The sequence below is a fragment of the Adiantum capillus-veneris genome, chromosome 15 (assembly GCF_014529385.1).
Source record: "Adiantum capillus-veneris isolate H3 chromosome 15, ASM1452938v2, whole genome shotgun sequence".
NCBI lineage: Eukaryota > Viridiplantae > Streptophyta > Polypodiopsida > Polypodiales > Pteridaceae > Adiantum > Adiantum capillus-veneris.
This window is the reverse complement of record NC_140945.1, coordinates 72,106,558-72,123,824: the sequence shown is the minus strand read 5'-3', so window position 1 is coordinate 72,123,824 and position 17,267 is coordinate 72,106,558.

The window sequence follows — 17,267 nt, the reverse complement described above, 5'->3', positions numbered from 1 at the left end:
GAAGCAGTAAGTACATATGTGTATTTAATCAATTGGTCACCCTCAACGGCATTGGATGGGGGAGTTCCAGAAGAGGCATGGACAGGTAGACCGATGAATTATGCATTTCTCAAAGTGTTTGGGTGTGAGGCTTTCATGCACATAGATAGAAGCCTAAGATCAAAGCTAGATGCAAAGTCCAAAAAGTGTTTCCTCATTGGCTATGGAGAAGGTGACTTTGGGTATTGCTTATGAAATCCTGAAGATGTAAGGAGTAGGGATGTAATTTTTAATTAACAAAATATGTATAAAGATTACTTAAAAAGAAAACAAACAAGGTGATGAGTACATGGAGATTGAGGATGGTGAAGACTCTCAAGGACTGCAAACTATGACAATGTGCAACAACATCAACCAAATGAAGAGCCTCAACCGATTCCCCAAAGATCTTAAGAGCAAGTAGACCTCCATAAAGGTTCGTTCCTTCCTTCAACTATCTCTTGATCTCAGATTCTAGAGAGCCGCAATCATACGAAGAAGCTATGCAACACGAATCCAAAGAAGAATGGATAAAGAGCCTGCAAGTGGAGATGGACTCATTACATCGCAACCAAACATGGGAGTTGGTTGAGTTGCCTAAAGGTAAGTGGGCACTTCAGAACAAATGGGTGTGTAAGCTGAAGGAAGAAGAAGGTGGGAAGAAAAGGTACAAGTCTAGGCTTGTGGTAAAAGGGTTTTCTCAAAAGAAAGGTATTGACTTCAATGAAATATTTTCTCATGTTGTAAAAATGAACTCCATTAGGCTTATCTTAAGCTTTGTGGTTGCTCATGATCTAAATCTTGAGCAAATGGATGTAAATTCGACATTCCCTCTCGGTGACTAAGCTAGAGGAAATTTACATGCGTCAACCAAAGGGGTATGAAGTAAAAGGTAAGGAGAAAATGGTTTGCATATTAAAAAAGAGCTTGTATGGTTTAAAGCAAGCATCAAGACAATGGTACTTGAAGTTCGATCGATGGATGTTAGATCATGGATTCAAAAGATGCAACTCAGATCATTGCGTCTACACGAAGAATTTGGGACATGGGAAGTTCATCATCCTAATGTTGTATGTTGATAACATGCTGATTGCAAGTGCTAACATGCAAGACATCAAAGACCTAAAAGAAGAACTGTCTAAATATTTTCAATGAAAGATTTAGGTGCTGCAAAGAGGATACTTGGTATGAAGATATCAAGGGAAAGGACGAAGAAGACAATAAAGCTATCTCAAGAGGATTACATCAAGAAGGTATTAGAAAGGTTTGCAATGCAAAATGCAAAAATAGCTTCTACATTTGGCTGGTCACTTTAAACTAACCAAGGATATGTGTCCAAAGACACAAGAAGAGATAGCCTATATGTCTAAAGTTCCATATGCTGCAGTGATAGGTTCTCTTATATATGCTATGGTCTAGACAAGGCCAGACATTGCACATACAGTGGGAGTTGTAAGTAGGTTCATGGAAAACCCAGGTAAAGAGCACTGGCAAGCTGTGAAGTGGATACGTAGGTATCTAAAAGGGACAACAACAAATGCTTTGTGTTCTGGAGAAATTGATATTTTTCTTCAAGGGTATGGTGATGCAGATATGGCAGGTGACAAAGATACTCGAAGGAGCACTACAAGCTATGTCTTCACAGTTAGAGGCACAGCAGTAAGTTGGGCTTCAAAGCTGCAAAAAGTGGTCTCACTTTCTACCACAGAATCAGAGTATGTAGCAATGACGGAGGCAAGCAAAGAAATTATGTGGCTTCACAGATTCTTAGAAGAGCTTGGATTCAAACAAGACAATTGTGTCTTGTACAGTGATAGCCAAAGCGCTATCCATCTTGCAAAGAACTTAGCCTTTCATTCAAGGGCAAAGCACATTGAGGTGACATATCACTTCATACGCACTCTTTTGGAAGAGGGACAGCTAAAGCTAGGAAAGGTGCATACAAGTGAAAATCCTGCAGGACATGTTTACAAAGGTGTCAACAAGGAGAAGTTGAGCTTTTGCTCATCTTCAATCGGCATTCAAGGATAAGAAGCCAGGATGGAAAGCAGTCACAGGTTTGGTTTGGAGATGAGTCTCCAAGTGGGAGATTATTAAGTATGGAGCCTGATTTACCCCTTGTAATTTTTTGTGTTAAAAACGCACATTTGTAAGGCCCCCATTATGAGGAGAAGCCATCGTGCATAAAGAAAAATAACTCGCCGAAAAATAAAATCACTTGCCGGAAATCAAAATTTTCACCACCAGTCTTGAGCCCAAGCTTGAGACTGACTTCGTCGGAATATTCTTTTTCATCGGAATATTATGACCGGACAGCAGTCAAAAAGTGGTCGAAAAATGGCCGATCGTTTGGTGGTTGGCCGGTGTGGTCGAAAGTCAACGGCCGATGGCCGGTGGCCGAATTCAATGGCCGGTGGCCAATTTCAAAGGAGGACTTGTCTTTTCAAGGGCGGCCACACATGGGCGGATTGGAGGGTCTGATTTGGACTTATCTACACAAGGGCGGCTACACATGGCTACCTCTCATGAGAGAGGGTAGCCCTTTCGGCCTATAAAAGGAGGCCATTTCTACACACATTTCATAGTGTGAAGTTGATGCAACAAGGTGGGTGTGAGGTGGCGAGAGTGAAGCAAGGCGGGAGCTCTATTAAGGGTATAATCTCTTTGTAACCTACTTCTTGTTTGAAGTACTAAAGTTATTAAGTGGCTGTTTTCTCGTGGATGTAGCCCACATGGGTGAACCACGTATATCGTGTGTACTCTCTCTCTCTCTCTCTCTCTCTCTCTCTCTCTCTCTCTCTCTCTCTCTCTCTCTCTGTCTGTCTACACTCTATAATCTCTTGTGTGTGAAAATTATCTCTCTCCGTTAAGTAATTTACTCAATTATCTACTTAGCTACGTCATATTTCCTAACAATTTCCAATTTATCTGATGTTGAGGAACCTCTGTTTTTTGGTGAAGTAAAATTTTTAGAAAATTGGATGGTTGCCATGCAATCAGAATATGATGCACTTATAGAGAATGACACATGGACTTTATGTGATTTGCCTCTTGACAAAAAGGCCATTGGTACAAAGTGGGTTTACAAGTTGAAGCATAATCCGGATGGTGAAATTGATCGCTATAAGGCTCGACTTGTTGCAAAAGGCTATGCACACTAGAAAGGCATAGATTATGAAGAGAATTTTGCTCCCACTTGTCGTATGACTATTGTGCATTTTCTATGTGCATTGGCAGCTCATTTTGGTTGGGATATACATCAATCACACATTGTTACTGCTTTCTTGAATGGTGACATATTTGAGGAAGTTTATGTAACGCAACCTCGCGTTTTCTCAAGAAAGGACAAGAGGATAAAATGTGCAAATGTAAGAAAGCTTTGTATGGGTTGAAAAAATCTCCTCGTGCTTGGTATGAGAAAGCTGGTGAGTCATTTGGTCAAACGAGTCTTTTGTAACAATCCCAATAGAAAGCACGTTGTATGTAAAGTGTGAGGGTGATGTACTTCTCATCATTGTTCTATATGTGGATGATTTGCTGATCACTGTTCCAAAGGAGGCACATATTGCTGAATTTAAGGCTTATTTGAATGCTACTTTTAAGATGAAATAGTTGGGGATGTTGCCTCAGTACTTGGGCATACAATTTAAGCAGTGTGATGGTGGTATTTCCTTGTTTCAGACAAGTTACATAGAGACATTGCTATGTAAGTTTGTACTTCTTTACCAAACTGGTGTTGGATACCTTATTTATGTATGCAACACAAGGCAAGATATTCAGTTTGGAGTCTCACAAGTCAACAGATTTTATTCATAGCCCATGGTCTAAGCATTGGCAGGCTGTCAAGCGGATCCTTCGCTACTTAAGTGGCACTTTACATCTTGGGTTGTTTTATCCCAAGGGAGGATCATTGCCGACAAATTTACATGCTTTTTCGGACTCAAATTGTGCTGGTTGTTTTGACACACGAGTATCCACAAGTGGTTTCTGTTTCATGCTCGGCAGCTCATGCATATCATGGTTGAGCAAGAAGCAACCTACTGTGGCCACTTCCATTTGTGAGGCTGAGTAGATGGCAGTCTTCACAGCTACGGTTGAGTGTGTATGGCTCAAATGCTTTATGGATGATTTGGATGTTGGACAGAACACTGCGAACATCATCTACACTAACAGTCAAAGCACATTGGCAGTTGGGAGGAACCTAGTTTTTCATGCTCGCACAAAGCACATTGAGGTGCATTACCACCACTATGTCAAGGAGAGACTCTCAGCAGGAGAGATTAGCATGGCTTATGTGCCAACACACGACAACCTCACAGACCTTTTCACAAAGGCATTGTGTCATGAGAAGTTTGAAGGTTTCCATAAAGCTTTGGGCTTACTCCCCTTTGTGGATTGAACATGTCCTCAAAGCATGGCACTTCCTTATACTTTATGTGACAGCTCTCATTCACTGCATCACTCCCAAGAAGGATTTGTTACCATATACATGTTGTAGTGATGTATGTGAACACACTTAGGACCACAGGGGCATTTTTCCCCTCACTAGGAGGTTTTTTTCCCGTGCATTGTATATACACCCATCACTCTAGGGCTATCTTATCTTTCCATTGCGCACTAAGTAATATACTCTCTATTGTGTGCCTTGAGCTTCCTTCGTCTTCTCCAAGCTGTGTGTGTTTCCCTGCAACCCTATTTCCGACAGACAAGAGAATGAGGATGAGAACTCTAGTGGCAACCATTGGAGTAAGTCTAGCTATCAGCATACAAGAAGGGGTTAAAAGGCAAGTCAAGAAGGAGAGAATTTGAGGAAGTTTTGATTCAAGATACCCCCAAAGAGGGACTTGCAATGTAAGTTATGGGGCTCAATTCTGCAAAGTGAAGGTATCATCAATTGGTTTGGGTGGTTCAATGCTTGTGGAAAAAATCTTTGAGCCAATACATGCAGCATTACAATATTATGATGCTAGATTAAAGTCTAATCATACCCCTAAGAAATAGTAGAAGAGTTATTTGGATCTAACTATTACGATAATGAACCCAAAGAAAGAGCAAGAGTAGCATCCTAAAGAGAAGCATCAAGTGGAGACTATTGCCAATGTGAAGGACATCAAAAATGCAAGAAAAGAGCTCTTTATGGATGGGCTCAAGGGAAGGTCAAAAACACATGGACACAAGGATGATGCTAAAGATGGAATAGCAAAAATACCTAGCTAGTTAGACCACCTTTGGAATGTGTGATCAAAGCCCAAGATGGAATCAAAAACCTAAACCAACAATAACTTGAATGAACCACCAATTGATTTAGAAATGTTGTGCCTCTATGATGTAGGTTCAAAAATGTTCTAATATTCTAACCCTAAACTACTTAGGATCCTACTCTACTATTTTGGTGATTTGAGGCCATTCTATTGGGCACCGTAAATTTCCAATCTTGGTTGGCTACACCAATCGAATGTGGCAATGATTGAATATGTTCTCAAGATAAAACCATACCTAGGGAAAGTCTTGTATACATGCGTGAACAAGATGGGAATCTCTGGAGTCACATCCACACAGCTAAAGGAGAGCCAAAATCTCAAATAAGATCTTCAATTGGATTCTCTTATCAAATGATGTATTGATCGAAAATAAGGAAGCACAAATTTCTTATTGACTATGTTGAAGTGAAACCATAGCAATTCTTGACAATGGAGTTGGGGTAGCAGTTACAATTTAAAGCATATGGGAAGCATGGGAACAACCTACTACAGAAGATACTTGGAAAGAGTTGTGTAAGTGAGTGGCCAATTTGAAAGACATCTTGAGTTTTTCTCCAAGGTTACATCTTGCGGAATAGAACTTGAACATACCTTTGCCACAATAGCTTTTTTGCAAATAATCCAATAATGTTATTAGCTCGGGAAGACCACTTATGACATTAGCTTGAGATGATGTCAGCACAATTACTTTGAATGAATATGAAAGATCACTTCTATAAAAATTCTAATAGAGAAATGATACAAGCTTACCATTCATAGATCAAATAGAAGACACATTTATGATTTATGGTGTCCTCGAATGACTTAACGTTAGAAGGAAGATTGCATCTCAAAAATGGACGCAGTGGATGATGTGTATGTGCCTAGAAGACCTCTTTGAGCCCTTGAAAAACCCTTGAAATCAAAGGATTTCCAAGGGGGATACAAAGTACAAATGCTTTTACTTTGCATCAAGGTTTGATAGATATCAGTCATGGATACTAATTTGTGAAGCTTAAAGTATTGATGACCCAAAGAAGATGGAACAAAACAAGTGGTGAATAAACAGAGTTATTACTACTTACTAGGTATAAGGTGGTTTAAAAAACATGATTAAATAATAAGTTCTAGCTCTAATCACATTGAACCATTGGTTAAGCACAAAAATAAAAAAAAATTGGGACGTGAATTTGTCTTTCATAGGTTTGGACCTTAAGGAAGTACCTATGATAACATATTTCCTTTGTAGTATGCCCATGGTCATGAGTCGATTTTCTTAATATAGGGACATACTTCAATTTTTAAATGAATGTTTAAATCACCTTACGTATTTTTAAAAAAATGAAAGCCATAGAGGGTATGATCCTTGTCAAGGGGTTTCCAATGGCAATGACACATCATTGTAGATGCTCTAGATGGCTTCAACTTTTGCATACACAACGTCTATTGATCAAGGGAAAAAGTGCCAAATACTTCATTGCGGAATAGTTAAGCAAAATGGTTTGGTTTGTCCATACCAATCTTGTGTTGTGACTCCTACAAATTGGCTAGGTTGACTGTTGAGAATCTATATCGATTTTATGGTCTACCAACAAATATTGTATTGGACCATTCACATAGAAAGTTTATAGGCACTATTAGAGAACATTGTTTGCAAGACTACCATTAGTATAGAAAGTTTATTGTATTGGTATTATTAGAGAACAATGTTTGCCAAACTTGAAACTAAATATAGCAAGAAACTACGGGGCATACACAAACAGATGGTCAAACTTGGAACACTTCACCATATGTAGAAGATATGTTGAGAGTATTAAGTAATGGAAGAACCAAAGAATACGTCCACCAATGGCTTTACTTGTCCTTGGTCCCATTATTTCATGGTTAGTCACTGTGGCCATGTGCAACAAGGAAGCTAGATAAAAGACAACAATCCAACCTTACTAAGCCTCTCAAAGTAAATACCTTCTTGCAAATCTTTTAACAACTTCAAGAGTCCTTTCAGTTTAGAAAAGCTAGGGCCTACTACAGATGACATAGCCTAAGAGAGCTAATCACTTACCTATCACAAATTGATTGATACTTGCCTTAGAGATTCATATTGCAATGTTGTTGGTCAACGAGAGATTGCTTGGCCATTTGTGTGTGTGTGTGTGTGTGTGTGTGTGTGTGTGTGTGTGTGTGTGTGTGTGTGTGTGTGTGTGTGTGTGTGCGATATAATTATATTATTTATCCAAAAAATAACACTTACATGTTCAAAAGACACACTCCCGACCTCAAGACGGTGAGTACAAAGCTCCTTTTATATTACAATTCATGGCAAGTGCATTCCAATCTTCCTACATTCAAGAAAGTAAACTGATGTTACCCTTCGCCTTCAATATCGAAGAGCGATTAACCAAAGCATGTTCAAAAATATAGTTGCATCCATGTAAAAATAAACAAGCGATTAATTTTGAATACAATTAACATATATTTCTTTCAATTGTAATCCATGTGGAAGTTTTGACCCCCAACGGGCATTTTTCGCTGGAAAAACCTCTAACGGACTCCAAAATTAACCAAATTTCTCAAGCTTGATCCTCGATACCCAAATCACTTTGCCACATCCCCACATTCTATTTTTAACCACTTCTAGGATGGTGCACGCATCACCGCAGATCAGGCACCGTAAATAGACAGTTACTGCATGTCCCTAACTTCTTGCGCGGGATGAGAGTACCCACACTTCTCGCTTGGATTATTTACATTCTAGAAAGATCAAACACATTCTCTAGAACCAAAATAAGCCACCTAAAACCATATCCAAGGCCCCGCTACCCTATCCAGGCATGTACGTATGCTCGACTGCCAACACGCAAGCACGCATATTTACAATGTGCACACGTTGCACCTTTTTTCGAAGTTGAAACCACTTTGCAAAGCTCCCAAATGCATGTATTTACATCTTTTTGTACAAATGACCATGCATATAAACGCTACTTTGTACACGCCAAAAGCGGTCTATCAACGTCTTCAATGATAAATGGTCCATTTCTAAACTTGGGAATGTGTTGCTTAAGGGAATAAACTAAAACAAGGTCCCCTTTTTTGAAGATTTTTGTGACTAGATGTGAATCTTTTTTTTTTCCATTTTTGTGCATAGATGTGAGCTACATCTGTTATCCTTTGCTCATCTAACTTTTCTAAATCTTCAATCCTCTCTAACAATTCATGTCAGGTCCACTCAAGATCTTTAGCTACCCTTAGTGTCGGCAATAGAAATTCTATCGGTAGTATGTCATCAAGACCATAAACATGATTAAAGGATGTAGCATTTAAAAATTTATTGAATGAAACTCTATAAGCCCATAGAGCGGCATATAGATTCATCTCCCAATAAATTTTTCCTGAACGAACCACTTTAGTCAATGCCAAGCTAAGAATTTTATTCGTGTGCTCAGCTTGTCCATTTGCTTGTGGATGATATGGAGCAGATGTTTTATGGATAACCATAAATTCAATCAACAAATACTCAATTATTGCATTGAGGAAATGAGTTCCCCTATCAATGACAATTTGTATTGGAAGTCCATATCTAGTGAATACATTCTCATACAAGAATGCAACTGTGGTTCTAGCATCATTCTTCCTGGTTTCTTTAGCCTCTGTCCCCTTGTTCAAATAGTCCGTAGCAAAAATGATATATTGAGCTTGAGTTCTATAAGCAGGTGGTTGTATTAGCCCCCATCATTGGTCTTAAAGGCATGCTATCTACCCTGGTTGGCATTTTTGCTCATTGGCATGCATCATACCTTCGAACATATTCTTTGGCATCCGCAAAAGGTGTTGGCCACCATATGCCTACCATTAAAACTTCTCTAGATGTGGTTTCACTAGAAAAGTGACCTCCAGCTAGTTCAGCATGTGCTTGCTCTATAGTGGGTATATATTCATCTTCAATTGTCTCTTGCTTCAATTTCAATAGCTCTTTGACGGCGTTTCCTCATATCCTCCGAAAATGTTTTGCTTGATAAAAGTAAGTAACTAGATAGTTACTCCACTTAGTGATATATTTGAAATAATGTCACATGAGGTATGGGTTCTTGTTTCTGGAATTGAAGACAATATTTTACAAATGAGTGAACATCACTCCTCATGGTTGGCCAAAATACTCCAAGTCTCAAGATCCATTGCATGCTTTGGTCTTCCGCAAAGTGAAGTCCTACTATGATAATGTGTGCTTAACTTAGGTAGTGGGTTTTCTCCCCAATATTAATACACAAAAGCAATATTCCATCTTGATTTCTTTTGTACAACCTTCCATCTAGTAATTGATATATAGCCAATTGTCCAACTAATTCAGGAGTAATAGAAAGTGGTATTTGAGAGCCCACTTGACCTATGCTCATCAATGAAACCATACATTTTAACCACAACAAGGTATCATTTCCATAGTCACGCCGAAAAGGCGACAAATTATTTCCACGTACATGCACACAAGGCATTGCCACATAACTCGCCAAGTAATGTGGCTATGCCAACATAGGCAAGACACATAACTCAATGAGTTACGTGGTGGGAATGCCTACTAGTTTGTCACATAGGCAGGCCATGTAACTCGACGAGTTACGTGGATGCATTCCTAGAAAAGATCTCAATAAAGATGTGGCATACACATCAAATTTCCATGTAACTTGACGTGTTACGTGGTCGCCAAGTTGTTGTGTTGTGACACATACATAGTGGGAACGCATGCTACAAGAGTTATCTTGTAACTTTTTAGATACATAGTTATATTTTCTATAATGTACATATGCATATTTAAGTATAATAATATGCTTTCTATTTCATCTTAGTATTTATCTCAAGGGTAACCTATTCTTACTTTACCATAAAAAAATACTATGGGAAAAGCGTCAATAGCTCCGCCTCTTTAACTTGGGGCAAAAAGCATTGATTCTTTATTTATACTATCTCATTATCATCTCACACCCTAGCGAGATCCTATATCTAGGGTAAACTCCAATATATATATATTCTATGTATTTTTCTTATATTTCTTTTTAAATAGCTACTAGGAGGGAATCAAATCCTAGTGGGACACTAGGTGGCATGATTTCAAAGATACACTTATTTTAATGCAGTATTGCAAGCATGATTTTACAAAACTTTGTCAAAGAGCAATGTCATGCTTTCATATGGCATGAAGTGTCCTTTGGAATCCAATGAAAGTCTAGGCTAAGAGGACCACATGAAGACTTTTGTTGCCAGAAATGGACCCTATTTTGATGATTTTTTTACACAAGGTTCCAATCCAAATTGGAAAACGATTTTAAAATGAAAATCGTAGCTAATGAGCTGACGTTTCTGCCCATATTTTTACTTTTTTATTTTGAGCCACGGTTGAGGAGATATTATTAAAATACTGGACCCGAGTCTGCCCACATCATGCAGGGACAACTCATTTCCAACTTTTCCAATTTTTGTTCACACTGGCTCCTCTCTTCTTGTGTAAACCCTTGGGGGTTCCCTTCACCTATAAAAGGAGACTTTTTATTCCTTGAAAACAACTCAAGCATTCAAGCCATTGACGAGAGGAATTCTTGAGGGAGTGAGTAGTAATGCCTAATTGTACTTAGCCATTAACATAAGCCCAAGCCTACACTTTCTCCTAGAGGAAGACTAGCCATTCTTGTATGCTATCTTTGGAAGATCAACTCTTATCAAAGAAGGTCTTGCACTTGGTGTATCAATCAAAGTGGAATTATCCACTCTTCTTCTCTCTCCATCAATAATGGTGCCGAAGGGTTTGTTAAGTAAGATGCGTTCTACATTGATGTTTTCTTGATTTCTTGTTGTTTTCTTTTTCATCTCTAATCCTACATATACTCCTTAACCAAACCTATCTCTCTCACTCTTAGTAATTCATTCTCTCTACAAATTTTAGGTTCTCCTTGCTACAGGTACATCTCTCCCCGCAGTATCCTTATTGCCTACGGGCAAGAATAGGACTTGGGAGAGAAACTCTCTTCTCTTCTCTTCCCTTCTCTTCTCTCATATCTACATTTTACACATACTAGAGTTATCCTAGATGAATAATCCACATGATGATAATTTCTATCGCTTTCACTCTATACGATCTATTAGAATTAACGTATGGATTAGCCGTAAAATACACTTTCAACAACGTATAGTGTTTCTCTTTGGCCCAGAAAGGCTCAATGAAATACTTCTTTCACCGGATCCCATCATACTACCTCTCATAGACTATAACTTTTCTTTTGATGTAAGCATAGTTATCTTGCTATGAACCAAGAGGATTTGTATACACAATTAATCCCCATCACTAGACAAAACATATATATTTGGTCAGCCAAGATTGAATGCCATTAACTTATCTATTAACCCTTTCATACTATATATGACCATAGCCTTGATGTTTTCATCTTTGTGTTGTTTTGACATTCTCTTTTGTGTTCTTTCTTTGTGTGTGTGAGTGCAAGAGAGAAAGAGTGGATATTCTTTGATTGCACTTCTTTCCAAACCCTAGTCTTCATGGCATATATGGTTTAACTCCTTCATATAGTTTTTGTTGAGTTCTCTCACAAACTCTCACAGCCATAAGCCCGGTGCTTTCCTGGCAAGACCACAAATTTCTCGACATATTTTTGGTGAACCCGACGCGAACAAGCCGGGGTGAGAGTACGTAAAGATGGCTCGCAAAGTGGAGCAGCTATATGCTGAAATGAAAGAGCTTGCAGCAGACAGATGCAAATGGCTTGAAGAAGAAGACCGAATTCAAAAAGCGATTAAAAGCGCTAGGCAATCCGTATATAATGAGCTTAATATATTTGAAGGCTATGATCCAGAAGGATATCTTGAGTGCTATGTGACAGAGATGAGGCTTCAAGCAATTCCAAAAGCTCGGATGATTGCAGCATTTGTTGAACTTGTGAGTGATGATTTCAAGCACCAAGTTCAAGACTATGCAAGCAACTGGGGTGAGTTTTCTACAGCCCTATAACACAAGTATGCTTGGAACATCAAGACCAATAGATGGAGCAGAGTGGAAGTGGATGTGACTAGCTAGAGTTGGTGTCTCCTGTAAGCCATGCAAGTGTCAACACATCCATACAGGCTAGTTTAGAAGCAGTAATAGATGCATATCTTTTGCAAGATGCAAATTTATTGTATGCAGATGAAGCAGACATAGTGGAAGCTATTTATGCTCGTTTGGGTCTTGTAACCTTCGTATCTCAAGATAATGACTCTCGTGATGCTATCCAAGCGCCTGAAACGGCTCAAAGCAACTTAGAGGATGATGCAAACTCGTCGGCTATGATAGATGATTTGGACGCTCCTTTTGATTCATTTGAAGATGCACATGAGTGTATATACAAGGATGAGGATGCTATGGTTTTGACAGAGGATGTGAAGGGAAAACAGGCTATATTAGTGATGTGCTACAATCTACTTTTGAGCAAATCCAGGAACTTTTACCAAGTTTAGAAGAGCCGGATGCCTATACTGAAGACATATACCAGGATGAAGAAGCCATTATCAATGCTTTCCTATGTCAGTTTGATGCATGTGGTACTACCCAAATGGATATGCCTAGCTGCGAAAGTGCTAATTTAGAGGGGGTGACTGAAAATCTCTTCCTTTGTGAGTATAGCTCTGCTAGTAGCATTGCGGATTGTGAAGTACCTCAGCTAGTCGAGGTGGAAGAAGAGGAGTGCATTGACAGAGTAATATGTATGTCTTATATATATGGGGTAGCAAATGTGATGCAGATGACTCATGAAATTGTTCCTTATTTAGAGCTAGATGCAGCAAGCTTTCACAATTCCATGGTAGAGGAAGGAATGACAGATGCAGATTCTCTCCATGAGGATTGGGGTTCTGCGGATGAAGCTATGAGTCTTCAAGATTCACAAATCAAAGATAGAGAAGTGTTTGGTTATGCTATACAAGTTGAAGTGACATCAGAGGATAGAGTAGAAGAGCAAGAAACCTCTTCGGATATGGTCTGTGATTGGGGTGATGTTTCTGATCTGTGTGAAGATGCAAATAAAGATGCTTGCCATAAAGTGCCTACTATACAGGGTTTTAAGAATTTCGGTTGCCTGCAGGTATGCAAACAATATCTGAGGCATAAAAGGGATTTAGGTCTTGTGTCACAGGGTATAAATTGCAAGCAGGTTTGTGAGCATCTATCTGCTATGGATATGAAGGGTATACATGGTGATGTCTTGAAGCAAGAAGAGGATGCTAGATCTATGCTGACACCAGAGTCATGTAATGAAGAAGGGTTCTCCCTAGATGAGTGGAGACATGATTCAGTTGAAGATAATTTAGGGATGGGTCAAAAAGGAAGAAGGGGTGACGATATTGTGTCAAAGACTAACTCCAAGGAGGTTTTTGAGCAGTCGGTTACAAGTGACCGGGAGCATACCTACTAGGATGATTTGGAAAGGGAATTAGACACCATATTTGAGAGGTATGGAAAGTTTTATGATGTAAAGCTGGAGAGGTATTTGGTAAAAGGTGAGAGAATTGATGAGAGGTTTACCATGCATATTTTTAAGGTTTCTCTCGATGTTGAGAAAGGCTATCTAGAGGATTCTTTTGAGAATGAAGATGTAGATTCAGACTTCTATGCGAAAGAGGTACATATGGATTTAGAGGTTGATGAGAAGGTTGAAGTGCAGTTTCAAAAATCTTTCAAGTATATTACAGGAAGCCTGGAAGTGTTTTTTGAAGAGGAGGATGAAGAACTTATGTCTCTTCGTCATGAAGATTTTGTACATAATGGAGATTTGTTACAGATGTTTTGGAGACAGATGTATATAACAATTCCTTCTGATCCGAGAGGAATTAAAAGATGCGGAGAATCTCAATGCTTAGTACAATACAAGTTTTTGAGTTACCCATATGATCCTGGAGGAGTTCATGGGATGACAGGGGATACAATTTCTTTCACAAGTCATAATGAGGCTGGCACATGCCGGAGGATGTGCAGGTTTAGAGGGGGTGAATGTCGTGCTGACACGTACATAGTGGGAACGAATGCTACAAGAGTTATCTTGTAACTTTTTAGATACATTAGTTATATTTTCTATAATGTACATATGCATATTTAAATATAATAATATGCTTTTTATCTCATCCTATTATTTATCTCAAGGGTAACCTATTCTTACTTTACCATAAAAAAATACTATGGAAAAAGCGTCAATAGCTCCACCTCTTTAACTTGGGGCAAAAAACATTGATTCTTTATTTCTACTATCTCATTATCATCTCACACCCTATCTAGATCCTATATCTAGGGTAAACTCCAATATATATATATTCTATGTATTTTTTATATTTTTCTTATATTTCTTTTTAAATAGCTACTAGGAGGGAATCAAATACTAGTGGGACACTAGGTGGCATGATTTCAAAGATACACTTATTTTAATGCATTATTGATAGCATGATTACAAAACTTTGTCAAAGAGCAATGTCATGCTTTCATATGGCATGAAGTGTCCTTAGGAATCAAATGAAAGTCTAAGCTAAGAGGACCACAGGAAGACTTTTGCTGCCAAAAATGGACCCTATTTTGATGATTTTTTTCCACAAGGTTCCAATCCGAATTGGAAAATGATTTTAAAATGAAAATCATAGCTAATGAGCTGAAGTTTCTATACATATTTTTACTTTTTTATTTGAAGCCACAGTTGAGGAGATATGATCAAAATACTGGACCCCAGTCTGCCCACATCATGCAGGGACAACTCATTTCCAACTTTTCCAATTTCTGTTCACACTGGCTCCTCTCTTCTTGTGTAAACCCTTGAGGCTCCCTTCACCTATAAAAGGGGACCTTTTCTTCCTTGAAAACAACTCAAGCATTCAAGCCATTGATGAGAGGAATTCTTGAGGGAGTGAGTAGTAATGCCTAATTGTACTTAGCCATTAACATAAGCCCAAGCTTACACTTTCTCCTAGAGGAAGACTAGCCATTCTTGTACGCTATCCTTGGAAGATCAACTCTAATCAAAGAAGGTCTTGCACTTGGTGTATCAATCAAAGTGGAATTATCCACTCTTCTTCTCTCTCCATCAATAATGGTGCCGAAGGGTTTGTCAAGTAAGATGTTTTATATTGATGTTTTCTTGATTTCTTGTTGTTTTCTTTTTCATCTCTAATCCTACACACACACACACACACACATATATATATATATAATCTCATCTCCTTAACCAAACCTATCTCTCTGACTCTTAGTAATTCATCTTCTCTATAAATTTTAGGTTCTCCTTGCTATAGATACATCTCTCCCCGCAGTATCCTTATTGTCTACGGGCAAGAATAAGGCTTAGGAAGGAAACTCTCTTGTCTTCTCTTCCCTTCTCTTCTCTCATATCTATATTTTACACATACTAGAGTTATCTTAGATGAATAATCCACATGATGATAATTTCTATCGTTTTCGCTCTATACGATCTATTAGAATTAACGTATGGATTAGCGTAAAATACACTTTCAACAACGTATAGTGTTTCTCTTGTACTTCTTTCACCGGATCCCATCATACTACCTCTTATAGACTATAACTTTTCTTTTGATGTAAGCGTAGTTATCTTGCTATGAACCAAGAGGATTTGCATACACAATTAATCGCCATCACTAGACAAAACATATATATTTGGTCAGCCAAGATTGAATGTCATTAACTCAGCTGTTAACCCTTTCATACTACCCATGATACGATATGACCATAGCCTTGATGTTTTCATCTTTGTGTTGTTTTGACATTCGTTTTTGTGTTCTTTCATAATGTGTGTGAGTGAAAGAAAGAAAGAGTGGATATTCTTTGCTTGCACTTCTTTCCAAATCCTAATCTTCATGGCATCTATGGTTTAACTCCTTTATTTAAACTAACTAGTATCTTAAGCAGTACAAATCTTTTGTGATCACAAAAGATTTATTGTGATTTGAAGTGTTGAGCATAAGATCTATTTTATTTACAATAAGCCGTCAAGAGGCAATGATTCCCTCCTCATGCAAGTTAAGGATCCAACATTTCTTTAAGTATTCTTCGCATTTCATCATTGTTGGTCATACAAAACCACAAAAAGGTATTGTAGCAATAAGAAAGCTAGACATATCTACCAAAAATCCACAACACTCATGTTCTTATCCAAGAAAAACATAGTTTTTTGCCCAAAACCTTGTGAGTTTAAATTGCTTCAAGTCAATTGATACACAAGCATGTATAACATTATTGGTCATACAAAGCCACAAAAAGGTATTGTAACAGTAAGAAAGCTAGATATACCAAAATCCACAACTCTCATGTTCTTATCCGAGAAAAACATATTTTTTTGCCCAGAACCTTGTGAGTTTAAACTGCTTCAAGTCTATTGATACATAAGCATGTATGACATTATGTTAACATGTGTTTGTGTCTCCATACCATTACTACATGGGTGCTACACAGATGTTAAGTATATGTATGACTGAGTGCACGCATGCCACCAATATTATGTATGATTGTGTGCAAGCGCACGCGTTCACTTGCACGTACAGACTTCATGTTTTGACAGTCTATTTGTGCGTATGTGAACACTTATATACATGTACACAGGCTGGATTGTTCCATATCTTACTCTTTTAGCAAACTTTCATGCCACTTTGCCCCTTTCTTGTTTCAGCTTCATTGCCCCCTTACAAATAACAAGCTATGCTTCTGCATAACATTGGCAAACAACAAGGTATGCTTCTGCATAGCATTTGCTGAAAACACTAAATGGCTTCTTCACCCCATGCCCTTCTTTTCCTTAAATGATCTCTCATTAAGGTCACCATGTAGAGGACAAGGCCCATCCAGAAAAACCATCTCTTCAATTCAAATTATTCACATTTTAGGTGCCTCCCACCAGCATACATGCTGACAGTAATGGTTTTTGAACCTAATGCTCTGAGGGAGTTCCTAAAAATGGAAGCATCCAAGCAAATACTCTCAAGCTCTTA